The 17,866-nt window shown below is 40.3% G+C and overlaps 1 protein-coding gene across 1 annotated transcript in view; it reads right to left on the minus strand.

Moving 5' to 3' along the window:
* The window catches only part of LOC121528491 (RNA binding protein fox-1 homolog 3-like), a 464,058-nt gene that overhangs the window by 55,499 nt on the left and 390,693 nt on the right, over nt 1–17,866 (minus strand). The gene's annotated exons all lie outside the window — the stretch shown is intronic.

Below are 17,866 nucleotides of genomic sequence, written 5' to 3' on the forward strand. Positions count from 1 at the left end.
CTTTTGCTATTATTTAGACAATTTTTGCCACTTTTTTCATCCCTTTGAACCCCTTTTTACCACTTTTAAGCAACTTTAACCCTTTTTGCCACTTGTAACCTATTTTACCACCTTCTTGCTATTTTTCACTCACTTTGCCTTTGTTTGCCCATTTTTAGTTCACTTTTAACCCATTTCACCACCTTTTTACAACATTTAATTGTCTCTGGCCACTTTTAACCCATTTTTTGGCCCCCTATGCCAAAAGTTACCCATTTTTGACTCTGTCTTGCCACTTTTTTTCCCCAATTTTGCCAGGTTTTTTTTCATCACTTTTAACCAGTTTTGTGCCACCTTTCTGCCACCTTTTGCCCACTTTTGCCACCCCCATTTGGCTGGGCCCCAGAAAAAAAACACTTTATCCCCCCTTATGGGCCACCTTGACTGTTATATTATTCAAAAAGTCTATTTTGTGTTGATTTGAATATGGCGTGCCTTGAGATTTTGACTTAACTTTAGGTGTGCCTTGGGCAAAACAAGTTTGAGAACCACTGGTGTAAAGCATGCAGCCAATGATCTCTGAGGATGTAATGGTATTTGTACATCGTACCAAACTGTTACGGCTTAAACCTCCCGATTTGGTACACACAGTCAACAAACATGGCTGAACAAGGAAAAGGGGAATTATACATGACTATCCATATCCCAATCCAGGTGGCAGTTCATCCTGCGCCTAGGGGTGTAACAGTTTTTCTATACTTCCCAGAATGTCATGGTTTGGTGTAAGTACCATGATGTCTACAACACTGATTTTCAAGCTTTTTTTTTGCCCAAGGCACAGAGCGAGCCAAAATCTCAAGGTACACTATCTCCATGTTCATGCAAAATCTTCTCTTTACCATGTCTTCATTTATTGTATCTTTAGTTGATGTATAGTTGCTGTAAAAATGTGTGGTAATTCAAATCCACATCACACACCTGGCCTTTACCAATTGGTTGTAACTGGAGTACACAAATGCAATCAAAAATATGTTTTTGCAGCGTACTTTTCAGCTATATCTGCCTTATTCACAGTTGTTGGTTAAAGCGATCTGCTGTTGCACATCCAAAACTTCTTGCACCTGTTATTATGCATTTTTACACCTAATTATCCAAAATATGTACAAATGAAATGCTGGCAGAGCTAGAAAACGTCAAGAAATACCACAGAAAAATGTCACCTTTCTAAGTGCACAAGTTTTTCTATACTTTATGATATTGTGAATTTTGAAACAATATAATCATAACAGTGGTAACCTTAAACAGTGATAGGATCAAAACATACATGTGCAAACACATGTAAAAGTATCTTAATTTGTTGTATAGTCACAGTAATCACGCATGTTTGCACAAATTTCCAAGGCACACTTAGACTTTACTCAAACATGCCTCACCACATAATTTTTGAACCACTGGTCTACAGTATGTCTGAATGGAGAATATAAGGCAATCATAAACCTTGCAAAAAAGTAAGGACATTTGGTAGATTAAATCGTTGTTGTAGCGATGCATCATGTCACTAAATTTTACACCATTTGAAAGCCTGTTTATTTCACTTTTAAATGGAACCACATATGTAAGGAGCAGGGTACCAGAACCTCAAAACAAGAGCATAGCAATGCCAGATAAGCTATTTGGCATTGGCAGAGAAGGTTTGGCACATTTTTCATGGGTGCAATCACTCAGCTCTACTGCTCATCCCAGAAATGCATGTTCCTTACAAATGTGGTATCATTCAAAAGACAGACTTTACAACAGCATAAGATTTATTTCCATTGTTTCAACAAGGAAATAATCTACCAAACACAAAATTCCTCCAAGTTCAGATGTCAGTAATACCTGCCAGTCTAGGTGGCAGTAATGCTCTGAAGTTTGCTAACCGTTACAGAACAACTGACGAAGAAGAGAAGAAAAGTTTGCTTAAGCAGTGATAGCTATGAGATCCACGGGCTTCTTATCCCTCTCCTAAACTTCTTTGTGCTGTTTCTAAAAAGCCTCTGGATGTGAAAGCAGAGAGGGTCAAAGACATTAGCTATGCTGATGCATTTTAAAGGCTTTACACAGATGTGCAGAGGTACAGAACTGCTGCTACAAGTGTGTATCTAAGTGTTCTGCTAAAGCTCTGTTACTATAAGCCGTCCTGCATTGGATGAGCTAGTCCAAGATCCTTCACTTACTTTGCAGAGTAGTAAATTCACCTTTGTGTTGCACAAGAGTATTTGTGTGTAAATGACACAGCTGAGGACTCCAGATGGGGGGTAAGAAGCTATTTCTGCACAGAGAAACGCTACCAAAATGCCATGTTTCCTCAGCTGATGTCCATTCAGTCTCACTCATTATGACAGGAAGTCTGTATCCTCTCAGAGATGTGGATCATTTGGCTTAACTCAGCAGAGCTGGTTGTTTGTGGTTCTTTGTTTAATATCAGCTTGGCTTTTTAAATCACAACAAGAATGTGGGAAAGAAAACCACCCAAAGAAATATAATAGTTTGATTCTGTTAAAACCGAGGCCCAAATATGAAATGATAAAACCAAATTATATCTCCTAATTAATTAAGACTCTGACAGCGTATCTCTACTGAATCGTCCTGATGATGTGCAGCACTCCTGAGGTATTCATAGCTTTCTCTATTCTACACTGATGGACTGATGCAGATAAAGCACATGATGTCAGCCCATTTAAATACATCTGTGTACTGATACCAGTTTCATCCTGCATTATGAACATCAATAGTGCTATAAATAATGAAAGAGTTTAATAACAGGTTCTTTCAAAACCTCTTAGTGTTCATGCAGCTCTGATTTGAATATAAGGGTATGATTATTACTGATAAAATACTCTCTGCCATATTAGTCTGAGGTCAGACTGTGAGATGAGGGTTTTTAATTTCTCACTGATGAAAACAGCTCAGACTAATCTACTGAGGGGACGACATGACATCATTTCAAACAGTCCTCTGTTTCAAAATGAGGATCCAGGTGCCTCCCTAGCATCATTTTTGCAAACAGAAAGCTCTGTTCTGTCAGCTGTAATAAATAAACATGAAACACTGGGTCTGATTTTCAAAATAAGGCTGGTTAAACATTTATACTCTTTGCCATTAAATGCCCCCTTTGTCCTGTTTTTCTTGCCCATAGCTTCACCTTCTTTTTGCCACTTTTTGCCCATTTTTTGCCACTTTTTGTCCAAATAAACTACCTTTTGCCATTAAATACCACTTGTTTCCCTTTTTCACAAATTTTTCCATCTTCATTTTGGCACTTTTTTTTTCCATTTTTGCCCTTTTTCACCACTTTTTTGCAACTTTTTGTCCATTCAAGCCACCTTTTGCCATTACATACTGCTTGTTTCCTATTTTGCCACTCTTGACTGCTTTTTGCCAATTTTAGTTACTTTTTACTCATTTTTTGCCACGATTTTGCCACTTTCTGACCATTTTTTCTGCTTGTAACTCATTCTTTTTGTCACTTTCACCCCTTTTTGCTGCTTTTTGACCATTTTGGGTTCAGGATTTTACTGAAAACTGTCAATCCTGTTTTCACAGGTGATGAATTATGGGAGGAAATTAAACAGTGATGATAAATGATTTTAAGATTTCTAAAAATAACATCAAAATGATCAAATGTCACAGCATCAGTGTTACTGTGTCCATGTCAAATACATGCTAGATAAATAAATGAGTTTAAAGGTTCAAATTCTGAGATAAAAAGCCGACTTTATAAGTCCAAAGGGTCAAAATACAAAATTAAAAGTCAGAATAAGGTTTTTTTTTTTAAGGCAAATATATGAGATAGAGTTAAAATAATGAGTTTAAAGGTCAAGATATGAGATAAAATACAAAATCAAGAGTTCAAAAGGTCAAAATAGAAGATAAAATTCAAAATTGTGACTCTTAAATGTCAAAAAAGGAGATAAAATTCTCGATCAGGAGTTTAAAAAGTGACAATATGGGATTAAAAGACAAAGTTGGGAGCTTTAAAGGTCAAGATTTGATTAAAATAAAAAAAATGTGATTCTAAAAGGTCACAATATGAGAGAAAAGGTCAAAATTATGAATTTAAAATGTCAAGACATGAAATTAAAAAGTCAAAATCCTAAGTTTTAGTCATAGAAATATGAAATGAAGACACAAACTGATTTCTTTCCCTCATTCCTGACTCTTTATCTGATTACTTTTACTCTCTACTTTTTCAGATTTTTATAAATTAACAAGGATTTTTTTAAATCTTCAAGGTTAAATTTACATTTCTATACTGGAGGAAATCTGCAGACTTTATTCCGGTGAGCCAGCTCTAATTAAGATGTGATATGATCTTGCGGGCCGAGTAAAACTGCACTGCGGGCCGCATTTGGCCCCTGCGCCTTGAGTTTGACACCCGTGCTGTACAACATATTTTGATTTGATGACCACCCAGGCTCCTTTATCTGTCACTAAGCCAAGAGTCTCAGCCCAGCTTCTTCATCATCAGCGATCACTCTACAAAAAGCTGAATCAATTAATACCACAATCTTGTTCAGCTCCAGTATAAACGACCATGCAGATATAAATCCTGGATCAGTGGAAGCTGGGTCTGAGCCTGAGCTGTCTGAGAGCAGCTGGATGAACTCATGGCAATGTGAAGCAGCACTAACCTTGCCAGGCAGCATGATAATGCTCAGCCTTGTGCTCTCCATAACTAGACCTTGAATCAAGTACTTTATTTCAATAAATAAATAAACATGGAGCAGGCAGCGGTGCAACGGCAAGGTCACAGTGCCAGCACCAACCCTGAAGACGAGGCAAAAACACGTCAGATCATATGTGGGTTTAACATGGACGTAAATGTGACATGTTTTTGTTGGTAATTAAAATAGGGGGATGGGTCTAAAACTGGACATATAGACACATTTCAGAGTCAAATACTTTATAACAAGGAAGCAACATTTTATGGCTACCATTACACCATGAAGACAAAGAACACTCCAAGCAACTCGGAGAAAAGGTTACTGAAAGGAAAGTAAGGGGATGGATACAAAAAAATCAAAAGCACTGAACATCACTCAGAGTTCAGTTAATCCATCATCAAGAAATGGAAGAAATATGGCACATGTGTAAATCTGCCAGGCCATCCTCACAAACTGAGTGAGCATGCAAGAAGGAGACTAGTGAGAGAGGACACCAAGACACCTATGACTACTCTGAAGGAGTTCCAAGCTTCAGCAGCTGAGATGGGAGAGACTCTGCAGACAACAACTGTTGGCTGGGTTCTTCACCAGTCAAAGCTTTATGGGACTGTTGAAGAAAACTCTGATTTAAGGACTTTACACACTGGGTCTATTATTTTCAGATGAGTTTTTTTCAGATCCATTATCCGAAAAAACGTCACATACGCGGATCTTGCACACTGGACCCGATGCGCGTTTATTTGCCCTCACTGCGAAAATTCATAGAATGTGGCACATTGTTTTGTACTGCGAGCCTGTGTCTCTGTCACTCCTTTGAAATCCTGCATGATCCAGCCGGCCCTGGGAGGCTTGTAAAAGCAAAATGTAGGAAAATCCTGGAGGACAATCTTTTTCAGACTATAAGCGAGTGTTCTGGAGAGGCAGAGTCAAAGCCCAGACTTTAATCTGATTGAGAATTTGTGACTGGACTTGAAAAGCACTATCCATGCCTGATCCCTGTACATTCTGACAGAGCTTGAGCATTTTTGCCAAGAAGAAAGGAGTAAAATTACATTGTCTAGATGTGCAAACCTGATTGAGACATATCTACACAGACTCAGAGCTGTGATTGCAGCCAAAGGTGACTCTACTCAATACTGACTTATTTTACATTACATATTTTTAATTAATGGCATTACTTCATAGAAATCTGTTTGAAAATCTGAGAGGTGAGTGAACTGCACATAATCTACACCAGGAAACCATCAAGGCCACAAACAGTGTTTGTATTTGCATAGTTATCAGCTCTAAATGTAGGAATAAGGGCGAGAATCATCATGTATGATGATGTGTGATAGGGCAAAGACTGCTTGAGAACCACTTTATTGTTATTGTCTCTAATAGTGCTTAAAGCTCCAGTGCTTCATTCGAACACAGATATGAAGGTCAAGCATTCTAAGTGGTTGTATGGCTGCTATAGAGTCTCTCTTGGTAATGGAGTGTAAGGTTGGGAAACAGATTTATAAAAATGAGTGGTTAGACAGCGATGGACATGAAGCAACACACAGAATAAACACATTTTTAGTAGATTTTCTTTCACAGTTCCTAGCTGGTTTAGTTTCATTACACCAGGACTTCATGTTTTTCTACTTTCTCTCCTCTCCTCCATCTATCTCTCTCACAGCGTTTGGTCTGCATTGGCAATCGTCTCCATTAGTCCACATTAGAGCTGACTTCCTGTTTTCCACAGAAGACAGAGACCTCGTGTAAATCAGAGAGCCACAGACGATGCTCCCTCACAGCTGAAGGTATTTTCTCTTTCTCACACTGGAAATGTGTGGGGGGTTGAAAAGTGCCTGCAAAGTCATGGAGGGGCTGCATATTCCTGCCAAAAATGAAACACTACTCCTCTGTTCTACAGGTGGTGTTAATGTGCCAAAATGTGCTGCAGTGCACCAACAAAGGTGAATATTAAAATTAGTGCTTGCCCTTTAAGATAGAGGTAGAACTTCGGGTTAAACTGGCTATGGGGAAAAATCAATTTATGCTCCTAAATGACCTCAAGGATGCACACTTTAATATTTTTACACTGTGGTCTGTTCACAAAAGGATTGCACAGCTCTGTACCCCCTCAGCTTGTGTCTGTTTTAGTCAAATACATCAGCTTGTTCACAACAGTCAAATGCTCATTTCACTGTGTTGCAGAGCAAACACTGTAAAAGTGCAGTGAGCCATTATGAAGTTATTCTAGGAAAGAGAGAGTCACTTTTTATGCAAATCGGCCTCAATGGAATAAAACGTCTAATCCACAATCACCAGCCTTAAAAGTCACATGGGTCCATCCATCCATCCATCAATCCATACATCCATCCATCCATCTGTGCATGCATGCATCCATCCATCCATGCATCCATCCGCGCATGCATCCATCCATCCATCCATCCATCCATCCATCCATCCCCAGACGTCCCTCTCCCCGGCAACATTTTCCAGTTCCTCCTGAGGGATTCCAACATGCTCTCGGGGCAGAGGACACATATAATCCCTCCAGCAAGTTAAGAGGCTGCTTCTTTGTCACCTCCTAGTTGGACGAGCCCAGAAGACCTCTGCAGGAAGGCGCCGAGGAGGCATCCTGATCAGATTCCCGAACTGCCTCAGCTGGCTCCTTTTGACATGAAGGAGCAGCTGCTCTACTTCGAGATCTCTAAGACTGAGCCAAGCCAACCTCCTAAGGAATCTCATTTCAACTGCTTGTAGCCAAGATCTTATTCTTTCAGTCATTACCCAGAGTTCATGACCATACATAGACTGACCGGCCCTTTGTCTCAGCTCCCTCTTCACCACAATGGTACGGTACAGCACCTGCAAAACTGATGACGCTGCACCAATCAGCCTGTCAATCTCAGGGTCAGGGGCAGTTGGGACCGGGTGGCAGGCAAGGCCCAGAAGTAGACTTTCAAGTACTACTTAATACAAAAATAATTGCTGCCAGTTGTGTGGATATGTAATTGCACAGCCTGACATTGCAATTGTGGCTGAGATTAGATGAATTTTGCAGCACCAGAAAGTGGTACTACACTTTTTTGGATGTACTCGTCAGGTGCATTTACCCAACTTTTTTAATCACCACCAATTTTTCAGTGCACGAGTTATGCAATCTACAAAAGCATGCTAAAACATTTGTACTGTCTTGCATATCTAAATCCAAACACTTACAAAAGAAAGCAAGCAATTTCAAAAATGCTGGAATAATATTGTAAATGCAGCTGAGTTATTTTTACTTCTCTGCAAAATTAAATGCTGTGAAAAGTCCCTAAAAGAGAGGGAAAATGTTCCTGAAAGCAGCTAATTTTGTCTGAACACATCGTGTGAGCTTTTAAACCAGGGGGAGCAAATTAGACCGTTCAACTCTGATGATTGTTTACATATTTGATGAACTCCTGTGGTCACCATAAACGCTCAGCCTCACCTGCAGAGCCTCACCTTAATGGTAAACAGAGCAATAACCTCTAACACTGTCCCCTCTTATTCCAAACACTCCTAATTGTCTCCATCAACACAAACATCCCGGCATCTCTTGAGGGACACAACAATGGCGAAGCCCGGGCTTTCTAACTACCCACTCAGAGCAGAATGGCTCCATCGCTACACTGATATGTTGATGTAAATTAGCAGATTTTTAGACTATAATTACACCTCGTCTCCTCGGAGGCAGAGCCGGTTAGAGTGGGGCCTTATGGAATAATTGGGGAGGCAAATGAGAGTGTATCCGTGAACAGGAGACATTAAAAAGAATTCCCTTGCTGGGAACGCCGGGCTACCTGGAATGCTGGAAGCCTCCAGAACAGGTGATTAGGCAGGAGTAGGTGTCATTAAAACTCCATTAGCACAAAACCCAACCCCCGGTGCTCTCAGAAAACACACTCAACTCTAAGTGTGTGTGTTTGGTGTGTGTGAGTATCTAATGACTCATTTAGGACCCCCACCTCTGGGAATGTGACAGTAAGGACCCTCTTGCGGCTGGCTCACTAAGTGCCTGCTTATTAATTAAACACAGCTGAAGCTCAGGGGATGGCAGCGGTCCTGCATATCAGCTTGTCAAGTTTCACTCTGTGTGGGGCTAAATGAAAAGGCTCCTCCTGCGAGTGCGGCCCAGCTGGATCCAGGAGCAGACATGTTTGTTCCATGCATCAGGAGTAATTACACGAAAATATTATGGGAGGCCATAACAAAGCCCAGCGACGCTGATGTGTGGTCAGATGTGGATTGCCTCCCTGCTGTTTGAGGGATGTAGAAACCCAAATAACCCCAGGTGTGTGGTTAAGTGTGCAATGCATGCAGAGAGTTGGAAGCAGTGGGAATTTCATCTCAGTTTGGTGATTCGGATCGTTTAGCTCAGCTCAGTAGTGATAGCTGACTTTATCAGCCCCATAATTGCTCTTCATTTCTTTTATAAATTCAAACAAATCTTCAATAGCAATGGTTTGACTTAAAGCTCATACATAGCATGCTCATGTATTTTACCCCTAGTTTGCTTTCAGAGTCCAGTGTTACCAGCTTAGCAACTTTCAGACCCCTCTAGCAACTCTTTTTCAAAAAAGACACCAAGGACAAATCTAGAAACTTTTTCTGGTGTTATTGAGGACATTTTTAGCTGATGTGAAAGCACCTATCGTTCTGTACTCTTCTCAATGAGCAGTGGGTGCTGCCGTGGGACCCTCCCCTGTCCCAAAGCATTCAAAGGTGGCCCGGTCCCGCAGCAGTCCCTCTCAGCTGCAGTCAGAGCAGATCTTCACCCCTCCACATCCAGACTGCAAATGAATTGCCACTCAAAGTCGCTTTAACAGTTTTTTCTATTGTCTATTTTTGGTGTACTGAGATTTTTTTAATGTACAATGTATATGTAGAAAATGTTAAAACTGGTTAAAAATGTTCATGTTTTACTGGGACTGGGACTTTGTAGACTCTTAGGTAAACCCTAAGGTTTGAAGCCAAACCACACTTAAGAAACGTAGACTAAAAGACCAATGAATAAATAAATAAATAAATAAATAAATAAATAGATAAATAAATGAATAAATATAAAATAAAATAAAATAAAATAAGACACAACAAAACAAAACAAGACAAATCAAAATAAAATAAAATAAAATAAGATAAATAAAGTAAAATACAAATAAAAATAAAACAAAACAAAAATACAAACAAACTCACTCTAAGCAACTAACTCAGCCACAGCGTGTCTTTATGGTCACTTTTGCGTGTCTCACGCCTGAGTAAAGATGAAAGTTCATTTGTAGTTCTAAACATATTACGGATATTTTTTATTCCATTTTTCTTTCCCACTACATTATACCTATCCTATGGCATCCAATACGATTAAAGGCATATGGTCAATTATGCAAATTAGGGGATGGTGTCATTAAGCAACTGTTAGCGACTGTTAGCACAGCCAATGGCTACTTTTCTTACTGAGGAGTTGGCAACACTGATAGAGTCACAAAGCCCCAGAATTTTAGCTGAGGTGCATCATTTCACAACAGGCTGTCAAAGTACTCGAGTTTTATATTGGGATTATTTGCAAATCACGGTTTGCTGTTTTATTTTACTGTTTTGCAATTCAAAACAAAACTAGAACTAAAATAATAACATTGCACTAGGACTCAGAAATTATAATATATGCTCATATGCCTCAGTCACTTTATTTCCACTTCAGTCACTATATCTGCCTGACAATGCTGCTCTAACATGCATGCGAAGGGTGCTGCTTATAGCTATTTTAAATGTACTTATCTTTAAATATATATATATATATATTTTGCGATGTTCTGATTTAATTTTATTTATTCCTGTCTACCTTTTTTAAATCTAAGTCGCACAGAATTTCATTGTACTTGTGTATAATGACAGTAAAGCTCATTCATTCATTCATTCAGTTTGATGTTTTTACTTTACTATCTTTTAATTTAAAACAAAACTGACATGGTGCATTCAGAAAGTACTTAGACCCCCTTCACTTTTGTCAGTTTTGTTATGATGCAGCCTGATGCAGTTGAAAAAATATATTTTTATTTATCTATACTCATGGCAGATAGTAAAAAAGTGAAAACAGATTTTAGAAATGTTTGCAAATTTATCTAGAATTAAAAACTGAATAATCAGATTGAATAGTATTCATACCATTAACAAAAACATTTGGCATTATTTCTTGATTGTTACTGAGATGTTTCTACTCCTTGATTGGAGTCCACCTGTGGTAAACTACATTGGTTGGACATAATTGGAAAGGCACACACCTCTCTTTAGAAATCCTCACAGCTGCCAATGCCTATCAGAGCAAAAACAAGCCATACGATCAAAGGAACAGGATTGTTTCAAGGCACAGATCTGAGGAAGGCTACGAAAGATGGAGGTCAGAGCACAGTGACCTCCATAATTCTCAGATAAAGAAAACTTTGGCATAACCAGGACTCTTCCAAGAGCTGGTCACCTGGCCTAAACTAGGCAATCAGGGGAGAAGGACCTTAGTAAGAGAGGGGACCAAGAACCTGGTGGTCACTCTGACTGAACTCCAGAGATCCTGTGTGGAGATGGGACACAGTTCCAGAAGGACAACCATCACTGCAGCCCTCCACTGATCTGGACCTTATGGCAGAGTGGCTAGATGGAAGCCTCTCCTCAGTGTGAAGCACATGAAGACCTGAAGGACTCTGAGACTGTGACTGACAAGATTCTCTGGTCTGATGAAACCAAGACAGGAGGAAACCAGGCACCGCTCATCACCTGCCCGACACCATCCCAACAGTGAGGCATGGTGGTGGCAGCATCATGCTGTAGGGGTGGTTTTCAGCAGCAGTGACCAGGAGACTGGTCAGGGTTGATGAAAACCTGTTCAATAGTGCTCAGGACCTCAGATTGGTCTGAAGGTTCACCTTTCAACATGACAATGGCCCTAAGCACACAGCCAAGACAACACCGGAGAGGCTTAGGGCCAACTTTGGGAATGTTCTAGAGTGGCCCAGCCGGAGCCCTGACTTGAACCCTATTGTTGTGTCATATTAAAAAAAGTCAGGAGTCTGTAATGCTGCCAAAACTGCTTCAACTTAGTCGTAAGTAAAGGGTCTAAAAACTTACGTCAATGTAATATTCTATTTTTTTTTTATTTTAATACGTTTGTAGAATTCTCCTAAATCTCTGTCTTCACTTTGTCAGAACCAGCTCATCCATTAACAAACCATCACTAAGAGTTATGTGAGCTGCAGTTCTAGATTACAGATCTCAGCCACACCTTGAGAATGAGAGAACTGAATCAGTGAAGTGCTGCTGTGAATGCCAATTATCATTGTACCATTAAAACCCTTTTACTCGGCCTGCTAATCTCCCTCTGAATGTGTTGTTCTAATTATGAATTAAACTCAAATAAGCTTGGGTAATGAACCAGCTTTGATTCTTTTCCTGGACCGTACCTTTTCCTTCATGTGTGTCCTCCTTTACATGACTATCCAGCATCCTGAGTCGGACTTCCAGAGGTGTTTCAGGGAGCATTATGGCGTGTTGTTGTGTAATTCCCAGAAATAGACCTCAGCTTGTGGCTTCATCACCTTTGATTGAACTTGTTTATATGGCTTTGTTTAATGCTTTCCTATTGCTTTTCTATAACAGCTTTTGCTGAAATGACACAGAATTCCATTTGCTGTAATGCCTTGGCTATTGCCTTTGTTTGCATTGTGCTGGTAGTCTAGCAGAACCGTAATGAGAGATTGAGCCAGTTGCTCACAAGTCCCATTTTAAGTGAACAGAGGAGAGTGCCACTGGAGCTCATTGTGGAGACGGCTGAGCCCAGACACAACCTGGACTGCAATGGCACTGCCCTGCCCACAACCATTAATCCTTAAAGCCGGACTATTAACGGGGAGGAGGGAGAGGAAGGTGTGTGTGAGTGAGTGTATACAGCATGTGTCTGTGTGAGGGAGAGCCGCAGAAACTAAACTCTTCTGCTGAAACAACAAAAACAGCAGTTTGGGAAGTCGGGAGAAAATCAACATGTTTTTAAACTTTTTTTTTTTTTGGATTTGTAGAGAAGAAATACAATTTAAATGCCTCTAAAGGAACCTGCATGATTAGTCTTATTCACCTTATTGGACAGATATATGTATCCCTTGTATATTGACCAAAAAAACTCACTAGATATCTGCATTTTGAGTAAACTTCAGCTTATAAATTTCCAGGAGGGCACCATCTGCACTGGTTGTGTGATGTCACTTGGTCCGACCGTTTCAGACTGGCAGCATGCTTTGCTGCTTGCAGCTGCTGCACGTGCTGCTATGGCAACACAGCACCATAATAGCTTTGATACCAGGCATGAGTTTGCTGCATGTTGGCTTTGTCTCCCCCCTACAAGTGACTGGATTCAGTGCACAGTGGAACCGCTCCAGGAGCTTTTCAAAATGAAAGCATTCTGTACAAATGTAGGGAGTTTCTCCAAAGAAACACTAAAGTGGACTTTTACTTTTAAAAGAGCAATCCAGAAGTGTTTTCATACTGTGTTTATCTTTACTACTATTGAAACGCATCAATACAAAAACAATCTACTGAAAAAGGCATTTTTAATTACAGTTTTCTGTAATCCCATGACAATATTTTAAAAACAACTGTGTGCACATGTATCCATTAAACTGCACCATGCATGCAGAGATGTCATAACATCAATGCTTCACGGCCAGGCCACAGAGCAGACTTCCTCCACTCTGCATGACGTTTTCAGGAGAGAAAAATTACCTTAAAATCCAGTGTTTAAAATGTGCTTTTAACATCTATATTTCATTTTTAAAAATTGGCTGCATTTTACATAACAATAGGTCTGAAACTTTCTCCCAGTACTGCGAATGGCTGCTTCACAGCAGACAACCTACTGGGATGCACAGTGATGACCAAACCAGTGGAAGTAAGTGCCATTTCTTATACCATTCACTTGTCAAGAAACACATGATTCACGGTCATAAATCTGTTTCTTTGTTAGCAGTTATTAATCAGTTCCTGCTTTTCCTGCTCATACAAGGAAATCCTGAGGCAGGGCAAAAAACGCAGGCATCAATGACGACAGAATTGCACTGGTTTAACCGGTAGCAGAATAAAGGAGGAGCTGGGGTGGAGGAGGGTTGCAAAAAGTGATTTACAGAGGAAGCAGCAGAGAGAAGCAAGGCTAGAGCAGTTTAAATAAGGCAACCTGAGTGGGATTAGCCAATTGAGTGCTCAGAAGCAAATCAGCTGGCCGTCAGATCAGCTGATCTCAGTTATATGGCGGCGTTTGATTCGGTGGCCTGCCTGAACCAACATCATACGCTTGATTTCTTCCTCACTAAGTCATAAGTCTACAATTAAAGAAATTACTGTTGAGTAGATAAACCGTGTGGAGTGCTGTTCTCATGGAAAAGACTCTTCATTGCAAGACTGTAAGTAAGCGACAGAGGTGAGCAGTGAAACTACCGTATTATAGCTAGTAGATGTGCAAACGCCACAGAGTTAAAAAAAAAAAATGCTGCTATATGAGTAACACAGCAGAAACTGTACAATTTGGACTTGCTGAATGAAAAGGCAGTTGCACAGTAAACAGTGAAAACTGTTTTTTTCCCTCTGGAGGGAGACTATGAATCCTGATTTTACAATTTGAATTAAATGCATGCACACTTTTGCACACATAAGTGGATTTAAAAAAGCCAAACTGTTTTCAAAGTGTCTGAGAGATAAAAGACAGCTGTCTGGATCATTACAAAAGAGCTGTAATTTTCCTCACTGGATCAAAACCCTTACAATAATGCTAAAATACCATTCTTGAACATTTAAAAGTGACCACATTCAAATGAAATTTGGAGTTTAAGTAACAAAAAAGCTTGTTTTGCCACTGACAGGTTTCTCCAATTCTAATTTATATTTCCCTCATCATCTCTGCAAAAACTCATCTCACCCCAAGACTTGAGAGCAGATCTTCTCTGTAAGAATGAGGCTTGTGTTTCTTGTTAAAAAGGAGCAGACTAGCTTTCATGGCGCTGATCCGTCTCTGAGGATAATATTGCAGCCTGTTTCCTGCCTGCTGACATGAGTGATAAAACAACTTTTGTTCATTTTAGAGGAAAAAAACGATGCTGATACAAAGATGGCAAACGTCCCGATAGGTTTGATTCTGTGTTATATATGTATTCTCTATCATAAGACTCTGAATACCAGTTTCCTTCGAATGTCACTTTTGTCTTTGAATGGAGAACACTTGAAGGAAAAATCTGCACTTTGTGTGTTGAAAAAAGTTTTTCTGCTCATGTTCTCCCGAGGCCCAGTGCTGTGGATCTTCAGTCTTTGTGATCACTCTCTTAACAGAGCTGGATGGCCTCTGAGCATCGCTAATTGTACTGAGAGCTACCAGATTGTCTGTCTGTTCTAATTCCCCCTCTCCTTTTTCTCTTTCTTTTGTTTCTCTCGGTCTGTCCGCGGCCTTTACCTGATGATGTCACCGTTTAATTGTGGTGCAGTGCTCGGTGCCTCGGAGACTTCACTAAGTGACTCCTCGTCTGTTGGGAGAAAGTTGCAGAGTCCCTCTCCCTTTCAAGAAAACACAAATCTAAACGGACTCGCAAACACATACTGCACTCTCGTGACTGGAGCTGTCAGGCTCTATACACCTAATGAGGATAAACTCACTTTTAACCCTGCTGTGGATTACCATTAGTCGTGTCTCCACACGCCCCTCTATCCTCAACTCTCTTCCCAAAATCGGAGCTCTGAGGCTGGGGAAGATGAGCAGGATGGCTCCCTGTCTTCTGGAACAAAAAGCCAGCAGGAGCAGATGTTCCTCTCCACTGGAGGAACAGGAAGGTGGTGGAAGTGATGTTGGGAGGAAGCGGCCTCCATCCTCCTATTATGTTTAACACTGGAACCACTGTGGATCTGTATATACCTAAAACAGCCAATGGGTCAAATCAAACCGTAAATGGCACGGATCAAGAGCTGTTTGTTAACCAGTAACATTGAACAGCTTATTAACTACAGATAGCAAACTAGATCACTGTTGGAAGATGATCCGTCACATAGAAAATTGTCTTTGGACTGATTGCTAATCCCAAAACTTCCTCATCACTGGATCCTTCTTCATTAAAAGCACTGAGATTACTTTTTGACATTTAACAGTGGTAAATGTCTTTTCTCCCTGTTGCATCCATGTTGAAAGTTGATCTGTGACTACTGATTAGGTGTTGCTGCAGTAGAGAGAAGGTATTTCCATTCCACCATCTATTTATTGGCATTGTGATATATATATAGATATATATAAATGTCCATGACAAAAAATTTGGGTTTAGGCCAAGATTTACTTTTATGACACCAGTCTAATTTAACGAGCTTTTAGGAAAATTCAAATACTGACAGTCTTTAAAATTGTAAACACATAAAGTAAGATACCATTAAAGAATTGGCATATCCATTGGCAGTTCTACTGTCAATGTTAAAGCCATTTTGTATGGGTAATCTACCCTATATTGCCAAAAGTATTCGCTCACCTGCCTTGACTCGCATATGAACTTAAGTGACATCCCATTCTAAATCCATAGGGTTTAATATGACGTCGGTTCACCCTTTCCTGCAATAACAGCTTCAACTCTTCAGGGAAGGCTTTCCACAAGGTTTAGGAGTGTGTTTATGGGAATTTTTGACCATTCTTCCAGAAGCGCCTGGCTCTCAGTCTCTGTTCTAATTCATCCCAAAGGTGTTCTGTCAGGTTGAGTTCAGGACTCTGTGCAGGCCAGTCAAGTTGATCCACACCAAACTCTCTCATCCATGTCTTTATGGACCTTGCTTTGTGCACTGGTGCACAGTCATGTTGGAACAGGAAGGGGCCATCCCCAAACTGTTCCCACAAAGCTGGGAGCATGGAATTGTCCAAAATCTCTTGGTATGCTGAAGCATTCAGAGTTCCTTTCACTTGAACTAAGGGGCCAAGCCCAGCTCCTGAAGAACAAGCCCACACCATAATCCCCCCTCCACCAAACTTCACACTTGGCACAATGCAGTCAGACAAGTACTGTTCTCCTGGCAAGCACCAAACCCAGACTGGTCCATCAGATTGCTAGATGGAGATGCATGATTTTCCACTCCAGAGAACGCGTCCCCACTGCTCTAGAGTCCAGTGGCGGCATGCTTTACACCACTGCATCCAACGCTTTGCATTGAACTTGGTGATGTATGGTTTGGATGCAGCTGCTCGGCCATGGAAACCCATTCCATGAAGCGCTCTATGCACTGTTCTTGAGCTAATCTGAAGGTCACATGAAGTTTGGTCTGTAGGGATTGACTCTGCAGAAAGTTGGCGGCCTCTGCACACTATGCGCCTCAGCATCCGCTGACCCCACTCCATCATTTTACGTGGCCTACCACTTGGTGGCTGAGTTGCTGTCATTCCCAATGCCTTCCACTTTGTTATAATACCACTGACAGTTGACTGTGGAATATTTAGGAGCGAGGAAATTTCACCACTGGACTTGTTGCACAGGTGGCATCCTATCACAGTACCACGCTGGAATTCACTGACCTCCTGAGAGCGACCCATTCTTTCACAAATGTTTGTAGAAACAGTCTGCATGCCTAGGTGATTGATTTTATACACCTGTGGCCATGGAAGTGATTGAAACACCTGTTTTCAATTATTTGGATGGGTGAGTGAATACTTTTGGCAATATAGTGTAGATTCATAGCTGTTTTTTTTACTCTGAACAGTTTATTTCTACATGCTAAATTCAACATGAGACATCAGTAAAAAAAAACTTTTTTAAAGATTATTCTTGGGGGCTGTTTCCTTTGTTAAACTGAAGAACTAACAGGTTATACAGAGGGAGAGAGAAGGGAAGACTTGCACCAAGCATGAACCAGGGTTGGGGACTGAACCAGTCTGGGGAAATAGACTAATTGCAACTTTTCCCCCAAAACTGCAATTGCAATTTAATATACAATTACTGTCCAAGTTCTTTGTCTTGTGTATTTCTCAGCAAACAAGCAATAAAACATTTTATATTATAACCAAAACAAGATTCTGTAAATTAAATCAAGGCAGAACAATTTTCAAAAAGATAAAAAATAAAAATAAATAATAATAACAATAAAAACATAAATAAATTGCGATCATTTTGGGTCATTGGAAATTCTGTGTACTGCTGCACTGA

The sequence above is a fragment of the Cheilinus undulatus genome, linkage group 20 (assembly GCF_018320785.1).
Source record: "Cheilinus undulatus linkage group 20, ASM1832078v1, whole genome shotgun sequence".
Taxonomy (NCBI): Eukaryota; Metazoa; Chordata; class Actinopteri; order Labriformes; family Labridae; genus Cheilinus; species Cheilinus undulatus.